The 14029-nt window shown below is 38.7% G+C and overlaps 1 protein-coding gene across 11 annotated transcripts in view; it reads right to left on the reverse strand.

The window, feature by feature from the left end:
• Arid1b (AT-rich interaction domain 1B) overlaps window positions 1-14029 on the reverse strand; it is a 404160-nt gene that overhangs the window by 108285 nt on the left and 281846 nt on the right. The window lies entirely within an intron of this gene.

A 14029-nucleotide genomic window follows, 5' to 3' on the forward strand; every position in this document is an offset into this window, starting at 1 on the left:
CTAAAGCATTATACTGTGTTGAAAAACTTGAAAAAATCCAAGGCTTCTGACAGAAATCTCTAGGATCTACAATCTGCACAGTATCACTAACACCTTTCTGTTTATATTTAAAGGTAATAAACACCTGCTTAACTTGTTCTGACACAACAAGTCAAGCATGACATATGCTTGAGTGTTTCAATCAATGCTTGCTCAAGAGGTAAGATATATGACAAAATCCAGATTAGCCAACAGCCAAACCCTTGGCAGGTTGTGGGAGCCCTGTAGCACGAGCTAGCTTTGGGGCAGCCTAATCAGGGAGCAGTGGCCATGCTTTCAGGGATGTGACAGAGATTGGGTCCAGCCAAAGGCAAAGCTAAACTCTCTCTGGGCTCTGCCCAGCTTATCCAGAGTCTCTGATATGGGGACCACTGGAAGCACATAACAGTGTGAAGACATGGAGAACAAATACATTCTTAACCACACTCTCATGTTCTCATCATTAAAAACTTTTATTTTCAACAAAATAGTTGACATCCAGACAAGCACTCTATCAGTTAAACTATACCTCCAAGCTGCTCCCCCCCCCCTACTTTCTTTGCTTAAGTTATTTTTCAGAAAGATTCTCCCTTTTTGCTGGGGGCTGGCCTTGGTCAGTGACCCTCCTACTTATGATTCCTGTATAGCTGGGATTAGTGTATATGCCACTATGCCCAGCTTGTTGGCTGAGATGCAGTCTCTTGGAATCAAACAGAAATTTTCTTCTTTTATTCATCATTTCCAAATATCTTGAAGCATATTACTTATGTGTTGATAAAGCCTAAATACTAGCCACTAGCTAGGATTTTGCCATTCCATGTTTACACTCCAATGTTGACAATGGCTATACAGCAAATGACAATATTACCCAGATAGCGATGAAATGTTCTCCCGTTGCCAGTCTGCTCCTTATTGGCTAATTTCCATGAACACAGGCTTAGTTAATAATATGCATTTATTCTGAAAGTTGGACAATTAAAAATTTGTACATTCAACAGTTCCAGAATTTTGATACAATATTTGTATAGCACAATTACTATTACATAACGGATCAGAATTAGGCAGGGTTCTCTATATATTAAGGTCTTATTTATATTGACAGGTCCTAGAAACACTATTTCAGGTTTTATTCTTAAGAGGTAAGAATAAAATCTGTCACAGCTGAGTCTCTTTCATGAGGGGAAGGAAAAAGATGATCAAAGGAAGTGTGAAAACACAAAGGCACAAAGATGGTTCTAAGCCACAGGAGCAAAGTTATATTAGTAATCAATTTTAGAACTTTCTTTTCTTGGATTCCTATTTTTTTCCAAGAGAACTATGCATTTTTCAATTCGGGCCAAATTTATTGAGTGCCCTCTGTTGATTAGGCATCAATAAAAGGAAGGGATGCAGCATTTGCATTCAGGATGAATGGAGCACAAGAGAGTGTGTAGGGGGGGTGGAAAATCTTTTGGGCTGAAAGGATATTTAGGGACTTGGTAAAGGAAAAGAATTTTCAGTTGAGTCTTGAAGGGTAAGTAGGAGTTTTCTGGGCTGATAACAGGTGGCATGGATATTCCAAGACAAAGAGTATTCTTTAAATTCAGCTCTGTGGGCAAAGATATCACCTAAAATCATGGTTAGCTGTATTGAAACAGGGACTTCTGAACCAGTTCCCAGATCTGCTTCTAATGGGGACGGGAGGAGGGGAAAGGAGGGACAGAGGGGCAAAGGAAGGAGAAAGAGTATTATTGAGGTTTGGTCCTCTAAAGATTATACATTTTGCCTTTTTTTCAGTAAGAATTTAAATGACATGATCCTTGGATTTTGTGTGAAATGGATTCAGAGTAGTAACTGTGAAAATGAGGAAAGAGAATGTTAGAGTGAATAATATCCATATGCATCTGTGTAAGAAGCTAGGAATTCTATTACTAATTGAATTTGGCCTCAGTACATAACAGTATTTCACAAGAATATTTTCATTTTTTTTAAATTTTATTTTTTAATTATTCATATGTTCATACAATGCTTGGCTCATTTCTTCCCCCTGCCCCCACCCCCTCCCTTATCACCCACTCCACCCCCTCCCTCTCCCCACCACCCTCTCGATACCCAGCAGAAACTATTTTGCCCTTATCTCTAATTTTGTTGAAGAGAGAGTATAAGCAATAATAGGAAGGAACAAGGGTTTTTGTTAGTTGAGATAAGGACAGCTATACAAGGAGTTGACTCACATTAATTTCCTTTGCGTGTGTGTTACCTTCTAGGTTAATTCTTTTTGATCTAACCTTTTCTCTAGTTCCTGGTCCCCTTCTCCTATTGGCCTCAGTTGCTTTTAAGGTATCTGCTTTAGTTTCTGTGCATTGAGGGCAACAAATGCTAGCTAATTTTTTAGGTGTCTTACCTATCCTCATATCTCCCTTGTGTGCACTCGCTTTTATCTTGTGATCAAAGTCCAATCCCTTGTTGTGTTTGCCCTTGATCCAATGTCCGAATATGAGGGAGAACATAAGATTTTTGGTCTTTTGGGCCAGGCTAACCTCACTCAGAACGATGTTCTCCAATTCCATCCATTTACCAGCAAATGATAACATTTCGTTCTTCTTCATGGCTGCATAAAATTCCATTGTGTATAGATACCACATTTTCTTGATCCATTCGTCAGTAGTGGGGCATCTTGGCTGTTTCCATAACTTGGCTATTGTGAATAGTGCCACAATAAACATGGGTGTGCAGGTGCCTCTGGAGTAACCTGTGTCACAGTCTTTTGGGTATATCCCCAAGAGTGGTATTGCTGGATCAAATGGTAGATCAATGTTTAGCTTTTTAAGTAGCCTCCAAATTTTTTTCCAGAGTGGTTGTACAAGTTTACATTCCCACCAACAGTGTAAGAGGGTTCCCTTTTCACCACACCCTTGCCAACACCTGTTGTTGGTGGTGTTGCTAATGATGGCTATTCTAACAGGGGTGAGGTGGAATCTTAGTGTGGTTTTAATTTGCATTTCCTTTATTGCTAGAAATGGTGAGAATTTTTTCATGTGTTTTTTGGCCATCTAAATTTCTTCTTTTGAGAAAGTTCTGCTAAGTTCACATGCCCATTTCTTTATTGGTTCATTAGTTTTGGGAGAATTTAGTATTTTAAGTTCCCTATATATTCTGGTTATCAGTCCTTTGTCTGATGTGTAGTTGGCAAATATTTTCTCCCACTCTGTGGGTGTTCTCTTCAGTTTAGAGACCATTTCTTTTGATGAGCAGAAGTTTTTTAGTTTTATGAAGTCCCATTTATCTATGCTTTTATTTGCTGTGCTGCTGGGGTTCCATTGAGAAAGTTTTCACCATACCTACTAACTCCAGAGTATTTCCTACTCTTTCTTGTATCAACTTTAGAGTTTGTGGTCTGATATTAAGATCCTTGATCCATTTTGAGTTAATACTGATATAGGGTGATATACATGGATCTAGTTTCAGTTTTTTGCAGACTGCTAACCAGTTTTCCCAGCAGTTTTTGTTGAAGAGGCTGCTTTTTCTCCATCGTATATTTTTAGCGCCTTTGTCAAAGATAAGTTGGTTATAGTTGTGTGGCTTCATATCTGGGTCCTCTATTCTGTTCCACTGGTCTTTATGTCTGTTTTTGTGCCAGTACCATGCTGTTTTTGTTATTGCTTTGTAATATAGTTTGAAGTTGGGTATCATGATACCTCTAGCATTGTTCTTTTGACTGAGTATTGCCTTGGCTATTCGTGGCTTCTTGTGTTTCCATATAAATTTAACGGTAGATTTTTCAATCTCTTTAATGAATGTCATTGGAATTTTGATAGGAATTGCATTAAACATGTAGATTACTTTTGGGAGTATAGACATTTTTACTATGTTGATTCTACCAATCCATGAGCATGGGAGATCTCTCCACTTTCTATAGTCTTCCTCAATCTCTTTCTTCAGAAGTGGATAGTTTTCCTTGTAGAGGTCATTCACATCTTTTGTTAGGTTTACACCTAGGTATTTGATTTTTTTTGAGGCTATTGTAAATGGAATTGTTTTCATATATTCTTTTTCAGTTTGTTCATTATTAGTGTATAGAAATCCTAATGATTTTTCTATGTTGATTTTATATCCTGCTACCTTGTGTAGCTATTGATGATGTCTAGGAGCTTCTGAGTAGAGTTTTTTGGGTCTTTAAGGTATAGGATCATGTCGTCTGCAAATAGGGATATTTTGACAGTTTCTTTACTTATTTGTATTCCTTTTATTCCTTCTTCTTGCCTAATTGCTCTGGCTAGGAATTCCAGTACTATGTTGAATAGGAGTGGAGATAGTGGGCATCCTTGTCTGGTTCCTGATTTTAGAGGGAATGGTTTCAGTTTTTCTCCGTTAAGTATAATGCTGGCTGTAGGTTCGTCATATATAGCTTTTAAAATGTTGAGGTACTTTCCTTCTATTCCTAGTTTTCTTAGAGATTTTGTCATGAAATGGTGTTGGATCTTATCAAAGGCTTTTTCTGCATCTATTGAGATGATCAAGTGGTTTTTGTCTTTGCTTCTGTTAATGTGATTTATACGTTTATTGATTTTCATGTGTTGAACCACCCTTGGATTCCTGGGATGAAGCCTACTTGGTTGTGGTGAATAATCTTTTTGATGTGTTGCTGAATTCGGTTTGCAATTATTTTATTGAGGATTTTTCCACCGATGTTTATTAAGGAGATTGGCCTATAGTTCTCCTTTTTGGAGGTGTCTTTGCCTGGTTTTGGGATAAGTGCAATACTGGCTTCATAAAATGTGTTTGGCAGTTTTCCTTCCCTTTCTATTTCGTGGAACAGTTTAAGGAGGGATGGTATCAGTTCTTCTTTAAAGGTCTGACAGAATGCAGCAGAGAATCCATCAGGTCCTGGACTTTTCTTTTTGGGGAGACTCTTGACTGCTGCTTCAATTTCATTTTGTGTTATAGGTCTATTCAGGTGATTAATTTCCTCTTGGTTCAGTTTTGGATGATCATATGTATCTAGAAATCTGTGCATTTCTTTTAGATTTTCAAATTTATTTGAATATGGATTCTCGAAGTAGTCTCTGATGATTTCCTGGACTTCCTGGACTTCCATGGTGTTTGTTGTCATCTCCCCTTTTGCATTCCTAATTCTACTAATTTGGGTTTTTTCTCTCCTCATTTTAGTCAGGTTTGTCAGGGGTCTGTTGATATTGTTTATTTTTTCAAAGAACCAACTTTTTGTTTCATTAATTCTTTGTATTTTTTTTTTGGTTTCTATTTTGTTGATTTCGGCTCTTATTTTTATTATTTCTCTCCTTCTATTTGTTTTGGGATTTGCTTGTTCTTGTTTTTCTAGGAGTTTGAGATGTATCATTAGCTCATTGATTTGGGATCTTTCAGTCTTTTTAATATATGCACTCATGGCTATAAACTTTCCTCTCAAGACTGCCTTTGCTGTGTCCCATAGGTTCTGGTAGGTTGTGTTTTCATTTTCATTGACTTCCAGGAACTTTTTAATTTCCTCTTTTATTTCATCAATTACCCACTGTTCATTAAGTAATGAGTTATTCAGTTTCCAGCTGTTTGCATGCTTTTTGTCTTTACTTTTGTTGTTGAGTTCTACTTTTACTGCATTGTGGTCAGATAGTATGCACGGTATAATTTCTATTTTCATATATTTGCTGAGGCTTGTTTTGTGCCCTAGGATATGATCTATTTTGGAGAACGTTCCATGGGCTGCTGAGAACAATGTGTATTGTGTAGAAGTGAATTTTTTCAGTTTTAATGCCCCTGTACATGGCACTGTTTTCCTGATTTCTTTCTCAGACTGTTCACTGTTGGTGTATAGGAATACTACTGATTTTTTTATATGGACTTTTTAGCCTTCGACTTGCTGAATGTGTTTATGAAAACTAAGATTTGTGGTGGAGCTTTCAGGGTCTTTAAGGTATAAGATCATATTATCTGCAAATAGGGACAGTTTACTTCTTCTCTATTTGAATCTCTTTTCTTTCTCTTATGCTCTGGCTAGGAATTACACTATTATGTTAAATAAAGTGGAAAGGGTGGACACCCATGTCTCATTCCCAATGTTCTCAAAAGAAGAAGCATAAATGGTCAGTAAATACATGAAGACATAATCAGCATCCTTGGTATAAAGGAAATGCAAATTAAAATAACATTGTGATTCCACCTCACCGAAGTCAGAATGGCCATTATCAATAACACAACAACAAATGCTGGGGAGGATGCAGGGAAAAAGAAACCTAACACTGTTGGTGGGAGTGTAAATTTGTGCAACCACTATGGAAAGTAATATGGAGGTTCTTCAAGAAAACTAAAAATAGAACTGCCATATGATCCAGCAGTACAACTTCTGGGCATGTATCTGAATTGTAAGTCAGTATACAACAGAGCCACTTGCACACCCATGTTTACTGCAGCACTATTCACAACAGCCAAGCTTTGGAAACAGCCCAGATGTCCTAAAACTGATGAATGGATTAAGAAAATGTGGTATATGTACACAATGGAGCATTATTTAGCCATAAAGAAGAATGAAATCACGTTGTAAGAAGGTAAATGGATGGAACTGGAGACGATCATGTTAAGCAAAGAAAGCTAGGCAAAGGACAAGGCGGCATGTTTTCCCTCACATGTGGAAGCTAGAACTAAATGATAAATGTATAAATATATATATATATAAAGAGAGAGAGAGAGAGAGAGAGAGAGAGAGAACATGACCGTAATAGTGTGTTGGGACTTGGGACTAGGGGGAGGAAAGAGAATGTTAGAGAGTGAATAATAACTATATGCATCTGTGCAAGAAGCTAGCAGAATGAAATGCACTGAAAGCTGTTGAATAATAGGGGAGCAGGGTTATAGGGAAAGAGTAATAGAGGAGGTTAATTTGATTAAAGTACAATATATACATGTGTTAAATACCATGGCAAAATCCCACCTAATAATCAATATACACATAAAAAGAAGGACAGGAAGCTAAAACAAGTCCTGCCCATGGATGGGCACTCGAAAGGAAGTGGAAGGGTAAATGGAGAAGGTGAAGAAAGGAAAATACGGTTGATGTACTTTGTATAGGTGTATGAAAATACACCAACTAAACCTGCTGAAATTGTTCTAAGAAGGTGGAGAGAGGACATGCAGGAGAATGATGGAGGGGTGAATCAAATTAAGATATATTGTAAGTACATATGTAAATGTCACAATGAAATCCCAACTAATATATGCTAGTAAATATGAAAAAAGAACATTTTCCTGTGACATTACTTCCAACTGAGCCATAATCTAACTCTAGAAAGGTCAGAAAAAATTGTCCATATGCTGCCCTTCGGTACACTGTGCATCCCTAAGTTTTCGTGTGACCAATAACTACATGATCTTAACTGAGATACTAGCTTCCTTTTGAAGCACACTCAGGAGCATGTGTGGAGACTCAGCTGTGCTGTGCACAGGCGGTTTCTTTCCATACTCTTGAAGCATTTCTCCTTCCAACTCAGTCACTACTAGTGTTGCAAATCGCTGACCTTCTGAACTAAAATATGGGGTTGGAGCCATGCAATTTGTGCTTCTATAAGCCCTCCAGGGGATTCTGATACAGGCTAGATACTTATGGGATATCACTTAAAACCCTACTGGCTCACAGCTTGCACCTCTCACTGCCTCCACATCCAGGCTATTATATCCACCTGCTTATTCAAAATCTCCCTTTGGATGGTTTAGCAGAATCTCAAATTTAACATGGTCAAAACCAAATGCCTGACACTCCCTTGGAACACTTGCTCCATCATGTGCCACCATCCACCAATATTTACAGCCAAAAATCTTCTGCCCATACTCCTGCTGTGCTGTGTGTACACCCAGTCATGATCAACCTTCCCTAGGGTCCTGTAATGGCTCAAGGCTCACACATCTGTCTTTGTCCCTTATGGTAGATCTTCCTTTAAAACTTATATTGAATTCTGCCATTCTTGTCTGCTCCATGTTCCAGTGGTTTTTCATAATACTTAAAATAAACTCCTAAATCCTAACAAACCTACCAAATGATACAAGGTAGTCCTCCCTTATCCACAGGGATATGGCTCCCCGGCCCCTAGAGGAGACTGAAAATATAGATAATAGTGACTTCTGCATATACTCTTTTTATCCTATACTTAAATACCTATGATAAAATTAGGCACAATAAGATGTTAGCAACAAAGTAAAACAATTGTAACAATACACTTTCATAAAAGTTATGGGAACAGGGCCTCTATCTCAGAATATTTTTTTAGTTTTTGTGTGTGCATAGATTCTTCTCGCTGCATATCATACCTCATGCCACATGTTACATAGAATCAGGGTTAATCTTTTTGTAAAATATGTGCTGGTACTTCCTTTGTGCTTTATGAATGAGTATCTAAAGAAAAGCAATTGATGATTTGTTTTGGATGGTATCTTTGCTCTTTAGTTATCTTCTTCAAGTGTACTGGACATGTAGCAGCAGCTTCTTTACTGGTGGGTGGAGCTTCTCTAGTAATTTTTACAGTTTTCAGTCCAAACCTATTCCTGAATCTGAGTGATCATCCTGTCCTTACAGTGAAATTGTTTTAGGCAATACCTTACTGCAGTCTTTATATAGGCTCAGAGCTTTCTGCTGCTCAGTGCAGATAGAAGATTTGTTCTTCCTATATATCTTAGCAACTTCAGCATGTTTTTTTCTACATTAAATTGACAACTTTCACCTTTTCACTTTACACCTTCTCCTTGGCATATTGAAATTGCCAGCATCACAATATTTCAGGGCTCTTATTAACTAAAGCAAGGGTTAATTGCGCACAAATGTCAAGACACTGATAATAGATCTAATAACCAAAGACAGGTAATAGTATATACAGTGTGGTCACATAAACAGATGATTCACATTCCTTGTGGGATGCAGCAGGATGGTGAGGGGGATTCATCATGCTACTTAGAACACTGCACAATTGGGATTGTGGATTTTGTGTTTCTGGAATATTCTATTTAATATTTTAGCAAGCAAAATGATGGGTGAGGGAGAAGTACTGTATATACTGACCCTTAGCTACTCCCTAGTAATGACTGGCCACTTGCTCTGTTTCCCATCTGCCTGTTCAACCATGCTCCAGCCATGGCTTCTTTTTGTCTCCTTCTCCACCCCCACACCAAGTCCAAGGCTGAATCTGGCCTTTAGACTTGTTCTTTTCCTGTTGCTCCTGCCCTTCCTTCACTTCTCTTGTTTAAACATCAGTTTCCAAGAGATACTGTCCCTAACTACTGCTATCTAAAGAAGTTAATTTTTCCACTAATAATACCTGACAATTAAGAACATACTTCGTTATTTCCTGTCTTTCTCATTAGAATTTATGCAGCATGAGGACAGGGCCCTTTGCATCCATGTTCAGTGCATTCTCCCAGTTTCTAGAAACATGCCTGTTGCCTATTTTGATGAATAAAGGAATGAAACAGGAAAATGATAAATTGAGAAAGGAAGGAAGAACTGGGATAGCTGCAGGATATCAGATGATGTATCCAATAGCAAAAGTGAATCCTACTTTCTTCCTAAAACAATTAAGTGGAGTAATACATTTGGGATCCTCAGCAAGGCCATACTTGGCATTCTGCTGTATGTGCTTCATGTAGTTTACAAGTACAAACTCCTATGTCACTTTCTGTTTGGAAAGGATACTATCAACATTAACAATCCCTGGTTATAGCATTTATAAACATGCAGATGTGGATTATTAAAGATTAATGCATTTTAGGATTGGTGCTGGCATTCCGTTTGTCTCATGCCTAAATCAATTCTGTTCTTCATTAGTCAATGACAACCCACATCACTCTGTTATGGAACAGAAATCAAAGGTACAAGTGTGAACTGAGAATAAGTGATGAAACTGATTAGTAAGAGACTTAATCGCTATAATCAATCAACACATCCTTATAATCCTGGCTCCAGGGTTATCAGAAGATAGGGAAATCACAACAGAGACTTTACCTTTTAGCAAACACAGTAATACACCAGAAGTTTATGAACATCTTATCTCCATGCTCTACTCACTTTACCTCCATTTTCCAAAATGCAGTGAATTGGTTTTTGAAATTTTTTTCTTCTGGGCTAAAAATAGTTCATAAAACCATTGTAACTCTCAATTTTGAGTCCTCAATACAGGTCAGTGTCAACAGCTTTTCAACAGAGGAAGAACACAGCTAATTCAAGAAGCAAGAAGACTTGGCTGAGTACAGGTGTGCAGCGATTACAGTCTACTCAGCTCCAGAAACAAAAGCCAATGGGGAACAAGGGGTCTGAAGTGCTTCTTCAGTGAACAACACAGAAAGACCCTGGAGACGTGGGCATTGCTACTAAGTCAACCGTGTAAGCATGGGAGTTGCTGCTATGTTGGAAGAAGAGGAGGAGGGTGCCTGGTCCTGCTTTGGTGAGAGGGGCTTCTTGTAACTTCATACACAGCCAGAGAAAGCGGATGCAAAGTGACAGGAGCTTAAGTGGAAGGACACACCTTATTCCAAAGGTGGGAGAAAGAGGAGGAGGGAAGGCTTAACTTACATTGTGTTGGAAGAGAATTCCAAAGACCTGTGCTTTGGGAAAACAGAAACCATCCTTATCTCCCAACCATTAGAATGCCTGACTGGGCTGGGGTGCTGTCTGAGGGAAAGGGGCTCAGAACACTGGTGTCTGCTTCCAGGACAGGCTGGGGTGGACAACAGCCAGAGTGAGCCTGTCCTCTCCCAAAGGTACTGAGAACTGCTATACTAAGTGTGCAGTCTCTAGAACCAGGACCTTGGTGTGTCTAGGACAGTATGCTGAAGGGGAGTTTGCACCACACCTCCAGTGATGGCACCCTGCAGGGTGGCATACCATCTCTTCAAGCCAAAACATGTTGTGGCTTTCTTCACTGCCGCTGAGCATCATTTGGAAAGGATGGGAAATTACTGTTTTGTGTAACATACAAATATTTTACATTGTAAGGGGAATAATACTGGCTAAGTTCTCTTTGGTTTGTAGAACTGCTGAATTGATGTTTTCTGTGCTGCCACAGATTAAAAACATGGATATATCAATGGCACTTTGTGTTTAAAAGTTTTTTCCTGCTTAGTTTGCCAATAAGCAGCATGTATCTTCCTTGGGACAAGCTGTTGTAGGATTTTTACCTCCAGAGAAGCCAAAAAAGGAACATTTGATAGCTGTTCTGAAAAAAGATTATCAGGTAGGGTAATGGTGCAGACATTCAAATAAAAAATTTCTGTTGTCACAGCAATGCCATTTTAGAGTCTACTAATGCTATACTGAAAGGAAACTGTCTTAGAACCATTTATGTACAGAAATAAACTTGCAGTTTTACCTGAGCTTTATTAAGATAAATTAAAAAGGGGAAAACTTTAGCTAGATTAGGCTTTGGTCCTAAAAGATTTAAAAATCTAGGGAGAATGGATTAAATGAAAGAAAGACAGTGGTTTGCATCCTTCATAGTTCATTTTATAGGTACTAATCTTGACAAATGACACTAGGAACTATCATTTCCTCTCACTAAAACCCTTCCTGCTCACTCTGGTCCATGACTAACTCCTCACTGCAATTCATCTTTCTTTTCCCATTACAGTGTCCTTGCAGAATCTGCTTGTCTGAATGTCAAATTAAGCAAGAAAATTAGTTTTTTGACCAGAATATCTTCTTGTTTGTATCTGAAGCTATATCAACTCATACAGAAATCTACTTAGCATTCTTTTGCCAAGGAGGGTGGGATGGTGGGGGGAAGCACACTAAATACAGAAGGAGTTATTCCCAGATTAAATGAAGTACACACCACCTTTTTCAGAACTGTGCTTTTATTATCTGAGGGGTACAGATTCCTTACGGCGAGCTGGTACGCTGGATGCATGCCTCACCATGTAAGAATGGACAGAACAGAGCTTCCATAGCTAGGGCTTAACTGCAAAGAAGTAGTGTTCTTAACAGTACAAGGGCCAAGCATTCTTCACAAGCTCTACCCATGTAAGCCTTTTCAAAGCCCAGAACCTGCAGGTATTTGCAAGGCAGAAGTATGAGCTAGTGAGGGCACAAGGTGTCTCCTGGGAACAGGACACATGTGCAGGGGTGCTAGCTGGTTGGAGAGGGAGAGAAAGGAGAGCTTGTAGAGGACAAAGGTATACAAAGAAAGAAGGGAGCAAGAGGGCAGTTCCTGAGAGATCACTGAAAGATTGTTTTTAACCTAGCCCTCCTTCGAAGGTCTCTGAATTCTTAATCATCCTCACCCACCCTTCACTCTCTTTCAGACAGAATTCAGTCTGGGGGGAGGTGGGTGAGCCACCACAAACAGCAAAGCACAGAGCAAAGCTCATAAACTTAAAAAAAAAATAGAGGGACTTTTACTTTGAGATTTGATGCAACTCTGTTTTGTCTCTAATGGCTAGGAAGATATTCCTTTGAGCAGTAATAAATACTAGCACCATAACAGGAAGAATGGCCAGAAAAATAATGTCCATTTGGTGAATGTGAATACCTAACTATATTTTTGGTCCTAATTTATTACCATAAGTGGCCTGTGACCAGATGGAAGTGACTTAAAACTGTACTTGGTATACATGTCAAATGCCAAAAGTAGAAATGAGGAAACATCTATTCAAGAATTTTCAGTTATTCATTATATAAGTTAACAATTACCATTAATTCATATATTCATTATAAATTAAAAGTCATAGTTTGGATATTCATTAAAAAAAAAAACAACTCAAACTATCACCAAGAGTCTAAACAAAGCTTTACAAACACAACATTTATGAGGCTATGAACAGTTAATACCACCCTTCTTAATATTTAACCACGGCTGTTGTTATAGCACATGCAGGAAAAACTGACAAAAAGCCTTGGCTCAACAAAATAAACATTTTGAAACTTTTGTTTTACATTTTTGCTTTGTTAGTAGCTGGAATGGTTGGCTCAGGTGACAAGTGAAATTAACATCCACTGAATCTCTGCCAAGAGCAGTACGTTCAGATAGAGTGCTGAGTCAGCTTGCACCCCTGGGGGAATAAGGCCTCGAGTAAGAACCATCCAGTTGTAGGCTTTTCTCCTTAAGCCTAAGCACACAATTCTGGGAAGAAACAGTCTAAGTGCAATGCACTGAGATAATTTATTAGAAGAGAAAATGTTGCCTGTCCTACAGTTCAGAATTAACTGCTCCTGATACTAGAGATGCTTAATCTAAATGCATACACATGCCCCTTACCAATGAGGAAGATGGAGGTATTTCATTTTGGTCTCTAAATACAAATATATCACTGTGAAGGGGAAGAGAAATAAAGTGAAAAACAAGAGTATTTATAATGGGGGAGAACAGTTTCTGTTCTCAATGCTTGTTTAGATTAAACAACCAGGGCTGAATTCTTTACCATCTAACTATAGATATTTGCAACGCTGGAGCCTAGGTAAGCGCAAAGGGAGAACATCCATGTGGCTCCATACCCCAGGAAACATCCATCCTGCTTTTTAAGAGTACAGGAAGGAAAAGCCCCACTGGGTGAGGGTGTGGCAGGGCCAGTGCCTTCCCCTATCTCAAAGTAGTTGTTTCTAGACACTCACCATGTTCGTTAGGCAGTGTGATAGGAGAGCAACTGCAGTGAATGGAGGAATGGTTTCACTGGGAAGAGTCACAATCAGCCATTTGGGATGCTTTACTGGGCTTTGTTTATCTGTGATGCTTCTCATTTGCTGTTAATTTCATTTATCAGGGCAGAGGAGAAAAGGGGTTACTCTTTTCTAACAAATCCTGGGAAAACACCAACAGGAAGAGCCTTTTCTCCCCCTTCCCACCCATCCCTCCAAAAAAACCATTTGGTTTTACCTCATGACAGTCATTAGTTGCACAAAACAGAATGTTTCACAATAATTTGTTGGGGAGACAATGACTGAAAGAATCAATCTGTGACACAGGGAGAGGAAGTGGCAAGATACAACAGGACATGATGGGAGAGAAGTGAAGTCAGAAGAAAAAAAAAAGAGATGGTACTGGGG

Source organism: Castor canadensis, chromosome 1 (assembly GCF_047511655.1).
Source record: "Castor canadensis chromosome 1, mCasCan1.hap1v2, whole genome shotgun sequence".
Taxonomy (NCBI): Eukaryota; Metazoa; Chordata; class Mammalia; order Rodentia; family Castoridae; genus Castor; species Castor canadensis.